At 26.4% G+C, this 16,664-nt stretch overlaps 1 long non-coding RNA gene across 1 annotated transcript in view; it reads left to right on the top strand.

Annotated features, from left to right (window-relative positions):
- Window positions 1–10,539, top strand: part of LOC122271401 (uncharacterized) — a 147,010-nt gene extending 136,471 nt beyond the window's left edge. The window contains exons 2-3 of the long non-coding RNA XR_011638371.1: window positions 8,725–8,777; window positions 10,134–10,539. This is a non-coding gene — a long non-coding RNA (uncharacterized lncRNA). The remainder of the gene's footprint in view (window positions 1–8,724; window positions 8,778–10,133) is intronic.
- Window positions 10,540–16,664: the final 6,125 nt, after the last annotated feature.

The following is a 16,664-nucleotide window of genomic DNA, read 5'->3' on the forward strand; positions in this document are numbered from 1 at the left end:
ACTTTTTATCGCTGGGCATTAACAGTAACCAATTTATCTAAGAACGTTTCAAAACCTTTTAAGTTTAATTATTTAACGAATGTAATCAAACAATTAAAGCGACAATGGAATAAATTACAATCATCAAAATTCGAATGCTGCATTCTTAACTGCAATCAAGTAAAAAAAATTAACTGCTGTAAAACAGTTTCTCAAGAACTTAAAACAAATTCCCTTTAACGTTTGGGACGATCCTGCAAAATTACAGAGGTGAACAAATTTCATACGAGCTGTACCCTTGACGTTCGTATAGCAAGCTTACCTGCAAAGTAAATATTATTGATTATTGTGGTGAAACTATTTTACGGAAACTAAATCAAAAAAAAAAATTTATCAGCTCAGTCAGTACCAGAGCTGTAAGAAAGTTTTACAGATTTATTTATGATATTTACTGTCTTAGTTATTTTTTCATTTTTATTTTTTTATTGCAAGGGCAATTTATATATATATATATNATATATATATATATATATATAGCACAATGAAAAGAAAGAGAAAAACGGGGAAAATTAATAAGTTTTAATAACTACGCATAATCTGCAAGAATATAGAACTCATAAAATCAGCTAAAATATAGAGAAAATATGAAAAATAATAAAAAATAATGACAAGAGAATAAAATTATTAAAAATATTTTTCAAAAGTGTTTAAAGAAATATAATTTTGATAACTAAAAAAAAAATAAAAATCGGGAAAACAAAATTACGAATTAAAATGAACTTGCGCTTACCGGAATCTTTCAAGAATGATTTAAAATATTTTCGTAATAAGATTGCCTGATTACAAAATATGAAAACAGAAGCTTAAATAAAGTGATATCTTATGGCACATTTTTACTGCTATACAAAGCGCGTCTAATTTGTTAGTTAACTTGAAAGGGCCCGAAAATGGATGTGCGCAAGGTAATAATATTATACAAGATAATTTAAAGTTTGTAATTAAAAAGTTTGAGAGTTAAAATAATTTTGGAAACATAATAATTATTTCAAAAAAAAAAAAAAAAGCAAAACAAAAAAAACAGGATTTGCTCACTTTAAATTGACTTTTAGCAGGCACCAAATTGTTATTACTGCTGAAATCCAAAAATTAGTCTCAAAGAGCAATGCCCTAAACACACGAAATTAGAAAACTGAACTAAAAGAGGAAACAAAAAGAAAACGAAAGTAAGTTAATAGTAGATAATATCAAGCGCTAAAGCTGCTTTGAAAAAGTCGCTTTGCTAAGGGTATAATTTACAGATTACGGTTCGCACAGCTAGCACTTATTTCATGGTTCCTATGAGCTGAGCATTTAAACATTTAAATACTAATTCAATGACTAAATGTATTTGAATATTGTTTTTGTCAGCTTTTTCTCCAGATAATACATTTTATAGGGATTTAGGGAACATTAATTGAGTAATTAAACATATTTGCTCATGAATGATGTAGAAAATGACATAGTGAGCTCATTTAAAAGTTAAAAGACAGGATACTGTACAAGAAATAGCATGAACAAGTACTTCCATTAGCTTAAAACACTTAAAACTTGGTTTTTATAATACTTTAATGATTTTGTACCATAACTACGGTTTAATACTGCACGAGATTGTATGTCAAACTGATAAGTAGCAATTTAATTTGGTTAATATGGAATATTTTTTTAAGAATAAATAACAACGGTAAATTACAATGTTCTTTGACATTAAATACATTTAGCATACATGCTTCCACATTACATTGTTTTATGAATCATCCTTCTCATTCGTGTCTTTAATTTTTTATTTGCATTCCTGAATTATGTTCTTCTGAATATTTTAATTCCATTAAAATCTAAATTTGCATAATGTTTTGAAAAATAAATAATCAAAAAATATTTATGGTCACTTAATAAATATCTTAACATAGATAGTCCAATTTAATGTAACAAACAGGAATAAGTTTCTGATGCTTTTTAGTTACAACTTACACGTCCGTATAGTAAATAATTCGCCGAGTAAAATAAATGAATTGGTTTTTCACTTATCAGTTGTTTTATAGGCTTTTACCATCACCTACGAAAAGATGTAGTAAAACTGTCACTTTCCCTTTTCATTGCTAGCGCCATCTGGTGATCAACACTGGAAAAAATTAGCTCCATATATTTCCCTGGAGTTGTCGACCTTGTTGAAGCTTGTGATTTTGCGCATTCTATTTCCCAGCAGGGGAATACTTCAGAAATATATATTTGTCAGAATACTGTTTTTCTAAATGGCCAGAAATAAGTACCTAAAAATGAAAATAAATGCTTTAACTTTATTTCGCATACAATGATGAAATTTAATTTAACCTATTTAAGAAGAGAATTTAAGAATCGGATTTAAGTGAATTGTAATAATATATTAAGTAAGTTTAAATCATTATTTTACACGAATATGTAAAATGAATAATGTAATGAATAGTAAAATGAATAAAAATGTACAAGTCTTTGGAATAAAAATATGAAATTCTTACAAAAATTGTATAAGGTTAGTTTGTTTAAAAGACAACATTAGCATAAAACAATATATAACCTACAAGATCTTTTATTTATATAGCCAGTGTAATTTAATAGAAAATATTTTAATCTGTTTTTGAGCTTAAATACACTTTACTAATGATTGTTTTTAATACCCTTAGAATTCCTTAAAATACTTTATATACTCATTATAATTTAAGCATTTAAAAATCTTTCTTATTTATTGATAACGATATTAAAAATTATTTAATGGCATTTGAAAAACTTTAGACATATTCGAATATACTGACCTTAACTATGTAACTTAATATATAGTAAACGTAAACTTAACATTAATTATATAACGCACGTGGCCTAAATTTTAACAGTGCTATAAACTAAGCCTGATGCAAAATATGTGAAATATTACGACGGTACCAATGGTTATAGAAAACATTTCCAGGATTCATTTATACGCCGTTATGTTGAAAAATATAATATGGTACACATGCTTGATTTTTGTTAATTTTTTGAATCAATCTCTACAGTTATCTGAGTATAACACTGAGAGACATTGCTTGATATTGGATTCTAAATCCAGTGCTTTGTTTGTAGTTTAAAATCAGATTAATTTTAATAGAAACACAAATTAAAATAGAGGGTTAATTTTAAGACAACGATACAAAATTTTTGGAGCCTCAAGATTTTTTAAAAGATATCAAAAAGAAATCTCTATATTTCTTCATTTATAAGCAGTTCCTCCAGAATTAAAGGTACGCCATATTTTATTATACATAATGATAATATTTTATTATGAAATGAACATAAGAATGCATATTATAATATATTTATATTCCAAGATATGGTGCTGATACGAATAATTATTAGATACGGATGCATGCAAAAACAGGCATGCTGACAACTGTACTCCGTGCAAAAGTTCTATAATGTGATAAAAGAAGTGCTATGTGGTTTGGAAAAAAAGTAAAATTAGGTATAAATACTTCACCATAGTGCCAATCAAAAATTATGGTTCTAGTGTAGAGAGAAAACAACTTTTCTTAAAAACAGTATTTAAAAAACTATTCATCCATATTAATTAATCTGTAAATTCAAACTGAAGATAAACTTTCATATTGTAGCGAAAAAAAATATAAGGCACATTCAAAAAAAGTTTAGGCGTATTTAATAAAGCTGTTCATACTTTTCCCTTCATCCACATACCACGAATAAAACTTTATGTTATGTATTTTATTTTAATTAGTTATTTTTCTTTTTAAAAAATAAATTGATATTTAGCAAACACCATTAAACAGATGTAAGGGTTAACGACATATAATAGTAAAGATAAATATATTAAAATATAATTCAAGAAAATTGGATGCTGAAATGTTCCTTAGTCGCTGTGTTTATCTGAATGTTCAATTCGATGTTTTTACAATGGATTTTAAGGAGGGTATTGTTAAAAATAATTAGAAATTTGCTTCCATGCATTTATTGATTATGGATTATTTTAATGATAAAGTACGTTCAGGCTGTTACAGTTTCTCATAAAAGCCAGTTGTTCGGAATGTCGAGTTATTATTTGGGAAAAATAATTCCCAATTTCGTTAATTACTTTCTGAAATATTAAAAGATTGTTTTTTGCATGTTTTCCGGGAGCTCGTAAAAGCGTAGGAATGTGTTAAATTGCTAATGTTAATTAAAATATTTCTGATGTTGCTTTCGACCACGGAAAGGGGAAAAAATGAAGGTTAAGTTAATAAAGGTTACCTTTGTTAGTTGTAACAAATGTAATGTTAAATATTTACTTGTAAATTAATTCATTATATTTAAATTGGCAGTGAGTATCATGCTTTTTTTTAATTTGGGCTGAGATAATATTTTTCTTGTTTACTGAAACATAGAAATTGAAACTAATTATATAGATGTCTTAATTAAATGTGTAATAAAGTTGAACTAAGTTGATTCAAAAACTATTGACTCATTTGACTCAATGATAATTATATATCTCAAAAATATTCTAAAGACTCCATACTTTGTTTTTTTTTTTTTTGCATGTTTTCGTTCAAAAGCTTGATAAAAAAGATTTAAGTTATAAGTTTTAGGGCTAATAATTCTCCTTTCGTTGTTTGTAGATAGAAGTTTATTATAAAAAGTAAAACAAAAAAAATTACCTCGTTGAATTACTGCAGTTGTAAACTAAATAATGTATAAATCCATAATTTGCATAATGTTTTTGTGCCTAAACATAGTCAGTTTGCTGCATTGCTGAAAGAAAGCGCTTATAATTCTCTTTCTGTAATTTTTGGATTCAAATTTGTCAAATAAAATTTTAAAAAATGCTTAAATAGAATTGCTGCAACTATAAACTGAAAAAATTAAAAATCCTAAATATTTTTTGATGTTTTAGTGCTCAAACATTGTCAGTAACGAAGTATGTTGCGGTGTTGAAAAAAATCGCTTATAATCCTCTTTTTTGTAGTTTTAAGATACAAATTTGCCAAGGAAAATAATTAAAAAAAATGCTTAAATATAATTGCTGCAACTGTAAATCAAAAAATTTAAAATCTAAAATTTTTATAATGTTTTAGTGCTCAAACATTGTCAGTAACGAAGTATGTTGCATTGTTGAAAAAATCGTTTATAATTCTCTTTTTGTATTTTTTCGATACAAATTTGTCAACGATAATATAAAAAAAATTTTTTTGAAGAGAATTGCTTTTCCTTCCACCTTATAATTTTGCTTTTACTTAAATGTTTTTTTCTATTTCAGTATTTTATCTAGAAAATTTTGTTTAAGTGTAATTTTCCGTTTAGAAAATCGAATGCAATCATTTTAAATGTATTTTGTCCCTTTCTTTTTTCAATGCTTTAAAAATTATCATGCTTCTTAAAATTTACAATATACATTTTTATGTTAAAAGAAAAATCTAAGAAAAATCTTATTCAATCTATTACATCATTAAAATGATTTATATACCAGATGGTTATGACAGAATTCACGAGTAGTTAGTCACCAACTCTTTACAAGAAACGAAATTAAATGCAGTAACTAAAGAATATTTCTTATATCTTGATTGATTATTCTAAGTTATATTTGAAGAAAATATTGCATTGCGTTAGGCTTTTAAGAGTGGAAGGCTTAGGAAGATCGTAAATTATTATTATAGGAATTCCAGTAAAGTTAACGCTAGAAACTTGCAGCTGTTATTTATATAATAAAAAGAGTTTTAATCTTTTTTTCGAGTTATTTGTTAAGACGCAGTTGAAATATTTCTTCTCTAAATAACTTACAGCTGCCTATATTATATGAGCACAAATGTAACTAAAACTTACTTATTGTTAGTTAAAATATTTTTATTTATATTTAGTTTTCTTTTTAGATTTCGGATTTTTTGAAACTCGTACTCCATTTTAGCTTGAAAATATAACTTTTGCCATGAAACGATTTAACTGATTAGGGCTTAAAAATCTATTTATTTATTATGAATCAAATATTTAAAGAATATTAAATAACTATCGCTATAATTAAATCTTAATCAAGAATATTGCAAAATTAAATGTTTCGTACACATATTTAAAAATTTTAACTTTTACATTGCTAAAAATTCAGTCACAAATTAGCAAGAAATTACAAGTCAGAACATTTATTTGATTTTTATAAAGTGCCTTCTAAGATAGTCACCTCATCTTTAGATCATGAAATGTATAATCAGATTTTTATGCTCTTTAAAAAAGTTTTTTTCAGAACTTCTTTCATAGTCTTTAAAATATTCTGTGCGCAAAAATATAATAAGTGAGACGCACAAAGAAGATATAAGACAAAGATGAAATTGTATAGAGAATATTTAAAATATAAAGTCTCAAACGAAAAATTTTTTAACAATCTTCATTTTTCATATTATTCCAGTCATATGACTTTTTTTTCAACTTATGTATAAAGAAAAGGACAAAAAGTAAAACTTCATATGAAATCTAATCATTTTATATTCTTTTTAAGAAACCTTTTCAATATAGTTCTTCTAGTGTATGGTAATCTTTATTTTCAAATTCTATCTTCTTATATTTCGTTTGCATTTTATTTAAAAAAAATATATTTAATGAAAAGGATAATATATCTATAAATTTTCGATCATATCTTTTTATAGAACATTTTCGATATTCCTCTTGAAATATATCGTATTCCTCCATAGAGCTTCTGAATTTGCGTATTAAAAAAAGAATAATTAGCAAAAATCTCTCCTTTTTATATCTTAATTCGCTTGCCAAACATTTAAAATTGTTTTCATAAAATATAGGAAATGATTATTTTTAATTTATTCCTTTTTCTGAAATTTTGTATTAAAATAAGGATTATTCACTTTTTTTCATTTTCACATACATTGTTACAGGCTTTGTTTAGATAATCTTTATTTTTCATAATTATATGATTTATTCAACATTGATATAATTAATAATACACGAAATAAATCTATCTATGCATATTCAATTTTGTTTTCTGAACTTTTGTGCTGTAACTTATTGAAAAAAGGGTAATTAACAAAACGCGTAGTAAAAATATCTACATATATCACATTTTGCTTTGATGAACATTTTGGTAGTGTTTTTGAACTGCATGAAAAACCTTAGTTTTCTCCATTTTGATTTATGCCTTTCGAACTTATGTGATATAAAAAAAAATTAGATAAAAAATAATTAGTGGCAAAACATATAATTGATCTGTCAATTTTTTATCCTATTTTTTCCCAGCATTTTAAATAGTCTATGTAAAGTGTATGACAATTTTTATTCTTCATATTTAATCCATTAGTTTGGTCTATTTAACTTGCATTTACGATAAAATAATTAATGAAATATATATATATATATATATATATAAATAATTAAATTCTTGAAATATGGAAATCATGTTTTTAAAAAAGAAAGATTTTTAATTATATATTTTGTACTTGTAATAATAGAAAAATATGAATTTAAAAATAAATATATTTTATTTTTAAAACAAATTAAGTGCGAATTAGCCTAGTGTATGCATTTTATTACTCCAAATATTGTAATTCAACTTTTTCTCTGTGATATAAATACTTTAGGTTGATTTCAAATGTTTAAAAAATATTTACTAAAGGAATATACATATAAGAAGAAATAATTAAATGTCGTACCCTGTTAACTGCATAAATTTTCAATTTATAGGCATTCGAAAATCTTAATTATCTCATTTTAAAAGTTAATAATGATGTTTGAAAAGGGATTAAAGATTAGGTAAACCAAGGTGAAAGAATTTATAACCTATAATCCGAAATTCTATTGTAAGTTTGATTTATGAGAATGCATCCAAATTTATGAATAACGAGAATAAGTATCTTTGAAAGGATATAAAAGATGTACTGCTTTGAATTGTATTTAATGTATATGCATGAAAAGATATTTAAATTGATGAATTCGAAAATAATAAGTTGAGCGGGACATTTTCAAGCAATAAGTGAGGAACGAATTGCATCTGAGGTATTTAAAGTCACTTCGTTCAGCGGAAAGTGTACACAAATGGAAAAAATCAGAAGGAAAGAGGAAAATTTAAAGGAAAGCCTAAAACAAAGAAAAAATAAAGAAAGCCAATAAAAATGGGAAAATTAAGAGTAAAATCTTGAAGCCTTGAAGAAAAAACCTTGAAATTGGGAAAATAAAGAAGAAAGCAATGGAAAAAAATCAAGAAAAAAGCCTAAAAATTGGGAAAATCAAGAGAAAAGCTTAAATTCATAGAAAAATTGAGAGAAAGGTTTTAAAAATTGGAAAAATATTTCTTAAAAATCTTTGTGCTGCTAATTTCACAAGGATTTTACTGAGCTGAAGAATTGGAGGTCAACGTCTGTTAAGAATGAGGAAAAAGTTTGAGAAAAGCTTGACCTTCAGGTTGTAGAGCTAAATAGAGTTAAATTTCCTAACTGTCACAATATTCGATTATGCCCAATATTTCATGTTGCCGGCTTGCACCAATTATCAGCTTGTACCAACCACAGTGCTGACGTAAAATATTCTCAGTGGCAGACGGATCGTGGGTTAGAGTCCCCTTGCCGTCAGGCTGACCGCGAGAGGTTTTCGTGGTTTTCCCCTCCACGTAACTCAGATAAGGGTTAGTTTCCGCATAATATCCTCCACGAAGGCAAATTTCTTCCAATACTTAATCCAGGAGTTCNAAGAATGATTTAAAATATTTTCGTTGTTTTATAGTGACCTTGATTTGTTAGTTACCAAGCATGGGCCCGAAAATGGATGTGCGCAAGGTAATATTATACTGGTTCATTTAAAGAAGTTGACAATTAATAATTGTAGACAATTACCTTTTATTTAAACGAAAAATAAAATAAAATGGAAAACAGAAAGAAACATGAACTGCCTGTTTTGCGCGTAATTTCCGTCATGGATTTGCCCGAAATGGATTTGCACTTGATGAAAATTATGTAAATTAACAAAGAAGTTTTTTAGTAAATTTATTTACTATAATATACAATTAACTCAATGATTTTTTATAGAATTTGATTACTTTAATTGGGTATCCACTGTTTTTATCAAATTTTGAGGATTTTTTCTATTTGTTTTTTGTATAAATAAACATGACTACATATTATTTTAATTCAATTCATGTGATTAAAAATGGTATTTAAATGGATGTTATTAGAACATAAGAATTCCAAGTAATTAGTTAATTTATATTAAAATTAAAGTCATTTCTTATATCGTATAAGTGAACAAAGCAGATATTTTCAACTTTTATAATACCCAAATCCAAAAGAATTGTAATTAATGTTTTCATCAAGATTACAAAGCAAGATTAATTCCTCGGGGTAAATATTATTTAATAAAATAGTAAAATCTTAAAAATTTGCGATAATTATCATTAATAATTCTAAAAACAAATTTAATATTAAGAGTATAATTTTTTTCATAATAATGCAAAAATAAGTTTTCTAAGAGAGATGAAAAATTAGATCCTTGTAGTATTCCGTCAATTTGAAGAAAAATGTCTTCTCCATTGGAAAGATAATGATTAAAAAGACAAAAATTAAATAGAATTTCCCAATAATCAAACTCGTAATAGAATTAATTTTATTATGCATAATAAATTCTAAAATCGGATGTTAATTAGTTATAATCCAAGAAAAACCTTATTTAACAATATTGCTAATAATTTTATTTAAGTAGTTTGAGAAAATGGTACCAGGTGTAGTTAGGTAGCATATATATATATGTATATTGATTTTTTTCTGAATATTTTAGAAAGGCTTCTTAAAATGCATGAATTTCTTTTTCTTTTTTTGTATTCAATCTTGTGCTATGTCTTTCGAACTTGCTCATTATAAAAACGATAATTGACAAATCGTTAATTGAATCCGTTTTATATTATAATTTTTTCTGAGGATATTAGAAAACCTTTGTAAATTGTATGACAATTTTTATTTTTATCTTCAATCCTTTACTAAACCTTATATACATACGTATTTCAAATAAGACAATTAGCGAAATGCATAATGAATCTATCAATTCCTAACATTCCAGATATTCTTCCAGAAATGTAAGTTTCTAACAAAAAGTTCTTCAGAGATCATTTTTCATCTTCACCTCTTTCATATGTCTTTCAGGTTTATGTATTAAAAAGAAGCAGCAGACCTTGGATATCAGAAATATTACAAGTTTAAGCAAGAGACTGCTTATCGATAAATCGGAAACGTAGATACTTGCCGACTGTGGGTGAAATAAAGAGAATAAGCAATGAGTGTTATCTAAAGGTTGAAGATACTATAGATGCTGTTCTGTCTCTAACATCTGTGTTATAATGAAGTATAGTAGCAGAAAGACAGCTACTCGGAACGTCTGGATCAGACATCTGATGGATCGACTGGGTCTTTCAACTTTTGATTTACTTCATGTTAAATTGAATAAAAAATACAACTCTGTAAATATAAGTAGTCAGTTTCACAGCTAGTCATGTAATATTGAAAGAGTTTCCTTTTAAAAAATAAAAATGTAGTTCAAAACTTTAAAATATTTATTGCATTTTAGTTTCTTATTCCTACATATATGAGGTTCTTAAATTAAAATTTTATTCTTCAGATATCGTTGTAGAGTTAATTTTAATGTTTCAACAACCTTTATTACATTTAATTAAAATTACTCCACATATAGCTTTGTAAGGCTGATTTTAATGTTTCTGAAACCTTTATCAATTTTCGTCTAATTAAAAGCACTCCATATATAGCTTTGTAAGGCTTATTTTAATGCTTCAGAAACCTTTATAAATTTTTCGACTAATTAAAATCACTCCATATATAGCTTTGTAAGGCTGATTTTATTGTTTCTGAAACCTTTATCAATTTTTCGACTGATTAAAATCACTCCATATATAGCTTTGTAAGGCTGATTTTAATGTTTCTGAAACCTTTATCAATTTTTCGACTAATTAAAATCACTCCATATATATCTTTGTAAGGCTAATTTTAATGTTTCAGAAACCTTTAGAAATTTTTCGACTGAGTATTTTAACTTTTGATTTATTTCATACTAAATCGAATAAAAAAATAACACTGGGTAAATATAAATAGTCAGTTTCAAGGTCATTCATGTAATATTGAATGAGTTTCTTTCTACGAAATAAAATTTAAGTTCAAAACTTTAAAATATTTGTTTCGTTTAAGTTTCCAATCCATGCGTATATGAGTTTTTTTAAATTAAAACTACTCTCCTGCTATCCTTGTAAAGTTAACTGTAATGTTTCAGTCTACCTTTATTGTACTTAAATAAAATTACTCCAAAGAGAGCATTTTAAGGTTGACAGATTTTAATGTATCAACAACCATTATCAATTTCTTGACTGGATCTTTTAACTTTTGATTAACTTCATGTTAAATAGAATAGAAATTAAAACTGTGCAAATTTAAGTAGTCAGTGTCACAGTTATTCATTAAATATTGAAAGAGTTTTCTTTTTAAAAAAATAGAAATCTAGTTCAAAACTTTAAAATATTTATTGAGTTTTAGACGTTTTATCCGAGAATATATGAGCTTAATATGTATAATCTACTCCCAAGATAAGTTGATTTCAATGTATCAGTAACCTTTATCTCAAAACCAAAACAAGGTTTATAAGTGATTAGCAAATAATCCACGCAAGCTAGAAATAATGTTAAATTTTACTCAGTTAGTTTACGCGAAATGAGGTTTGCATTAAGCTTGCATAAACAACTCTTTTACATTGAGATAGAATAAAAAAAAACAACACCCATGATCACAAAAAAAATGTTGAGAAGTAGAACCTTAGCAAACAAAGAAAAAAAAAGTTCAAATGCAAGGTTTGCAATAAGAGCTACGAAATTATATCTTTTGTGAAGGTTTATCCAGTTTTTAGAATCCTCAAAAAATAATATTGACATTGTGACATTTCTATTTTGCAGGAATCAACCGGTAAACCGTATTGTGTCTCTCAAAAGATACCGCAAATACAGCGTTTGGAAAATAGTTGCTTGCTATCTGAGATTATTTTCGATTTATAAAGCAAAATAAAATTATAAATTAGTAATGCTTAAATAAAAATGATAGAAAAAATTATTTTAAAGTTATGTAAGTAGAGTTTATTTTATTACAAGAATAAATAGTTATTAAACTATTATTATATTAATATTATCATTTTTAAATGTAAAAATGTCATTATTTTACTTAAATTATACATATTTGATCAACGATCTGGTACACTAAACAGCTCAAAATTGAGCAATGTTAAAGATATATTTCTAGAAAATTGCGCTTAAAACTCTTTAACTATTTTTAGTAATGTCATTAAAAATGTATGAATCTCTTAAACTGAATAAGCCTTAATAAATTTATTAAATTAATAAAATCAATTCAAAAAAATAACTTGAAAGTAATTGAAAAATTAAATTTCAAATTAATTAAAAATTTAAACTTCAAATTAATAAAAATAATTTAAATTTTAAATTAAAATTAATTAAGAAATTAAATTTCAAATTATATAAGAATTTAAATTTCAAATTAAAGAAAAATTCAAGTTTTAAATTAAAATATAAAATTAATTAAAAATTAATAAAGAATTAATTTTAATTAAACTTAAATTTTTTACAGTACATTTTTTATTACAACAGTTGTTGGTGGTTGTGCCAACTGACGTCATTTCACAGCCTCTAACAATTTAAAAACAATTATTGAATCACTTTGAAAATGCCTGTACATCCTCCGGTATGTCCGCAGGAGTCACTCTATCTATAAAGCCTGCTTGCTTTTTCCCCCTGATTGTAGTTTGTGACCCCATGTCCCATGCTAATTTATCAATCAGACAACAAATCACTCAACTTGTAATTAAGGTTTCGGTCACAGAGTGGCGCTATATACATTAGAGCAAGAAGCATTACCTTTTTTTTTAGGGTTTTGAAGAATATGCACCACTTCCTCATTAGATTAAAATTTATTAGATTTTTATCTCATAATGCTTAAAATGATCAAGCAATATTTTAAATGAAATATACTTTTATAAATGATAATCTGCATGGTTTGTTGGGCATCATTGGTATCCCATATTTACATCTAAAAAAACACTGTTTTCTTTATTATATATTTTAGCAAAATTAAAATTGTACTGTAAGTTGTTTCAGGTTTTAAACAATGAAAATCAACTGAATCGCGAATTCAAAATTTGTACTCACATTAAAAAACTGAAATCATTATGTTTTAAATAACAACTTTTCATCATCTATGATTTAAAATACCAAAATCGTCAGTTTACATTGACTCAGTTTTAAAAGTACTTAAAATTAAAAAAAAAATGCAGTTTTAAGCAAAAGTGCACGCCTAATTAGGAACGCAAGAATAAAAGAAAAAAATTCAACGTGTATATTAAAGTTCCAATATCCAGTGAAAGATTGAAGATTTAAACTTGTTTTTACATTTTTATTTTGTTTTTATCACCATCTTGTACGGAATTGGTATCTGTTTTAGAAAAACTGGGGCTGAAATAGTACTGAGTTTGGGAGCAGCAGTGTTTCCAGTGAAACGCATTAACGCTCTACTGGATTCGACCAATCAACGCGGTTGTTGTTTAGCTCCCCTAACATTAAAGTGAGAAACTTTAAACTCAGTCAAAAAATGAAATAAAAGACATGAAAATAAAGTTTCTCATTTCGTTTTCTATCTTTAAAAGTTTTTTCTTGTAAGACCAGCTATTTCATCATTTTTCTCAGAAGAAAGAAATTTAAAATATGATCATAAAAAACATTTGTTTCTTTCGGCGTTTTAAAACAGCGCATTCTTATATATTTTCTTTGGGTAAAATTTTATATTAAAAATGTTATGAACTAAATGTATGAAAGAACTTAGACCTGCATCCAAAGAATTTTTAAGTCTCCCTTGTGACAAAACTAATTAAAGAACATGGCTCTAGTACTTGTGGAAAGACCAAAGTTCAAAAAATGAATAACTTAGTTTTGAATGCTTTCGAAATTCTAGAGTTTGATGAAATTATTAATTGAATTTAAAGAGCGATTTAAAATCACACGTTACTAACACGTTTGATTTAGGACTGAGTTTTATAATTGAAAGTTACATCAAAGTGTTTCTTAATATTTTTTCTAGAATGGTTATTTACAGCTTACATGAATTTTTCTAAAAAAAAAAAGGCAAAATACATTTTATTACGTTAATTACTGAAAAATGCACTTTGTTTCCACCATGATTATGCCAGTGCTTTTCAGAAAAATAACGAAGTTCTCTGATTAAAAAAAACGTTTTTTGGTACAATTTGAAAATTGAGCTTAATATTATATTTCCGCATTTCCAATAACTAAAATTTTGCTATTTCAAAAGCTGTTTACAGAATTTTATGTCCCAAAATCAGAAAGAGCTTAATCGGAATTAGTGAATAGAACTAAGGATTTTTCAAATTTCATAAAATCATCATCTGGGGATGTGTAAAATTGATATGTTTGGGATGATTGGAAGGTTTTGCTTAAAAAAAAAAAAAAAAAAAAAAAAAAAAAAAAAAAAAAAAAAAANAAAAAAAAAAAAAAAAAAAAAAACACGTGGAAAAATAACTAAATTGCAGCGGTATGGTTAGTTAAATCAATTTCGCCTAAAAAAAGACAAAGCAGACACCAGCTTGCTAGTAGAAAACTGGAACCCAAGACTTGAAAAAAGTAATACAGCAATTGTAACTATATCATCCTATAGCTCGAAAAAGCATCGTGTTGTATAATGTTGTAGCCTTGGAAGAATGAAAAAAGTCTATTTTTTTTTTGTTATCTGGTAGAAGCATTTAAAAAAAGGTTTACGTTAAGTTTACTTTTCTTTCATTACTTGAAAGAGTTCCAGGGGGCAAGTGTTTTAAATATGGGCATAACCTCCTAACATAGAGACTAGATATTATAGCAAATATTTGATGTTTTTAACTTATATTATATTATCTATCTATCTATCTATCAATCTATACCTTCTTTATACTCATTGCATTTTCATGCACAGAATATTTTAAAGACATAAGAAAGAAGTTATCTAGCATATTTGTGAAAGAACATAGAAATCTGAGAATAAATTATTTAAATATGTGGTATTTTATATGGTATAGTTCTTTTCCCCTAACATTAAAAAAGTCAAAAATGAAAAGTAAATTTGCCCGAATATTTTTTTTTTGTATTCCAAGATCTAAGCTTTGCTAATAAAATTGTAAATTTTTACAAAATTTACCAAATTTTATCACATTTTATTATTATATAATGAAGGCACATTTTATTGTTAATTTTACCAAATCTTCGATTACAATTTCGATTCGGTTAAAAATACCGAGCTTTTTGTATAGCATAGAGTCTGAAGCACGGTTAACTTTAGCATATTCTAGTAATCTTGGACATTCTTTTTTTCTCAATAAAAATAGCCAATTTTAAGAGATATTTTCTTCTAGAAGAAAAACAGAAGCACAATTTGTGAATTTTGCAACTTTTTGTAAGCCTAGCAATGCAGATTTGCAGTGACTTTACTACAATCAAAGTATTAGCTAAATTGGGACTTTTCTTCACATTGCCTTTTAGGACCACTACTGAAATTAGCATTGAGAAATCGTAACCCAATTGTCATGAATTATTGTTATAAAATCACAATAACTTTAAATATACCATATTTTTCTCTACGAATTGTTATTTCATGCGGCTGCAGGACTATCGAATACTTACTAGACTTAATGTTGCCATCGATTTTTTGAACAAGATAATAAAATGCAATTGAAAACATATCCGAGTACCGTAGTGTATTTAGCGTTCATTGGCTTATATCTATTCTCCATTGGTTTAAAATAATGAAAGATCCAGTTTTTTTGAGAGAAAAAACTTTTTTTATTGCATCAAACCAGATAAACATGAGATAAAATGCAAATGCAAACGACAACATGAAAATCACTAAATGATACGATGACATTGATTTTATATTCTAGTCGTTTCAGATTGCTTGATATGACAAAGGTTTGGATCTAAACGCATTGCACGAAACGTACTCCAGCTTTTTCTGTATTCAGAATATATTCACCTTAAGAATACCCTGCAAAGATCGAAGAACTTAACGAAGCAAGAATAACAAATCTACTCGAATTTTATTCGAGCAAGAAGACAGTGACACTAAATGAGCCGGACTTGCATGAACTTGTTTTTTCTCTAGTTTTCCTAGTTTTATTCGTATGCAAGTCGTCGAGATGTGTTTTTTATCCTTATGTTCGTTCGTAAAGTCAAGTGAGCCTAATCATCTCTTTGGACGTAGTATGAGTCGAATTCTAAATTGTTCTTTAAGGAAAGCAGAGTTTCTTGCACGGCACAAACATAGTTGGTATTTTGTTACAAGTAGTAAAATGCTTAGTTCATATGAAATATTACTGTGTTCCATACGTAGATATGAATCGATGGTTTAAAAAAAATATTTAATATAGTTCAGCCACTATAATGTTTTTGAGAAATTACTAATATTTTTTAAGTTATTTGATTTTATGCATAACACAGGAAAATATAGTTAAAACTACACTCTGGGTGAAATAGATATTGACGAAACTTCTCCAATTTGGTAAATTTTACCGTGTTTCTGATTCTATGGGTGCAGCAAAAAGCTCGGTTATTTTTACCGAGGATCTCTAAC

Source organism: Parasteatoda tepidariorum, chromosome X2, assembly GCF_043381705.1.
Source record: "Parasteatoda tepidariorum isolate YZ-2023 chromosome X2, CAS_Ptep_4.0, whole genome shotgun sequence".
Lineage (NCBI taxonomy): Eukaryota > Metazoa > Arthropoda > Arachnida > Araneae > Theridiidae > Parasteatoda > Parasteatoda tepidariorum.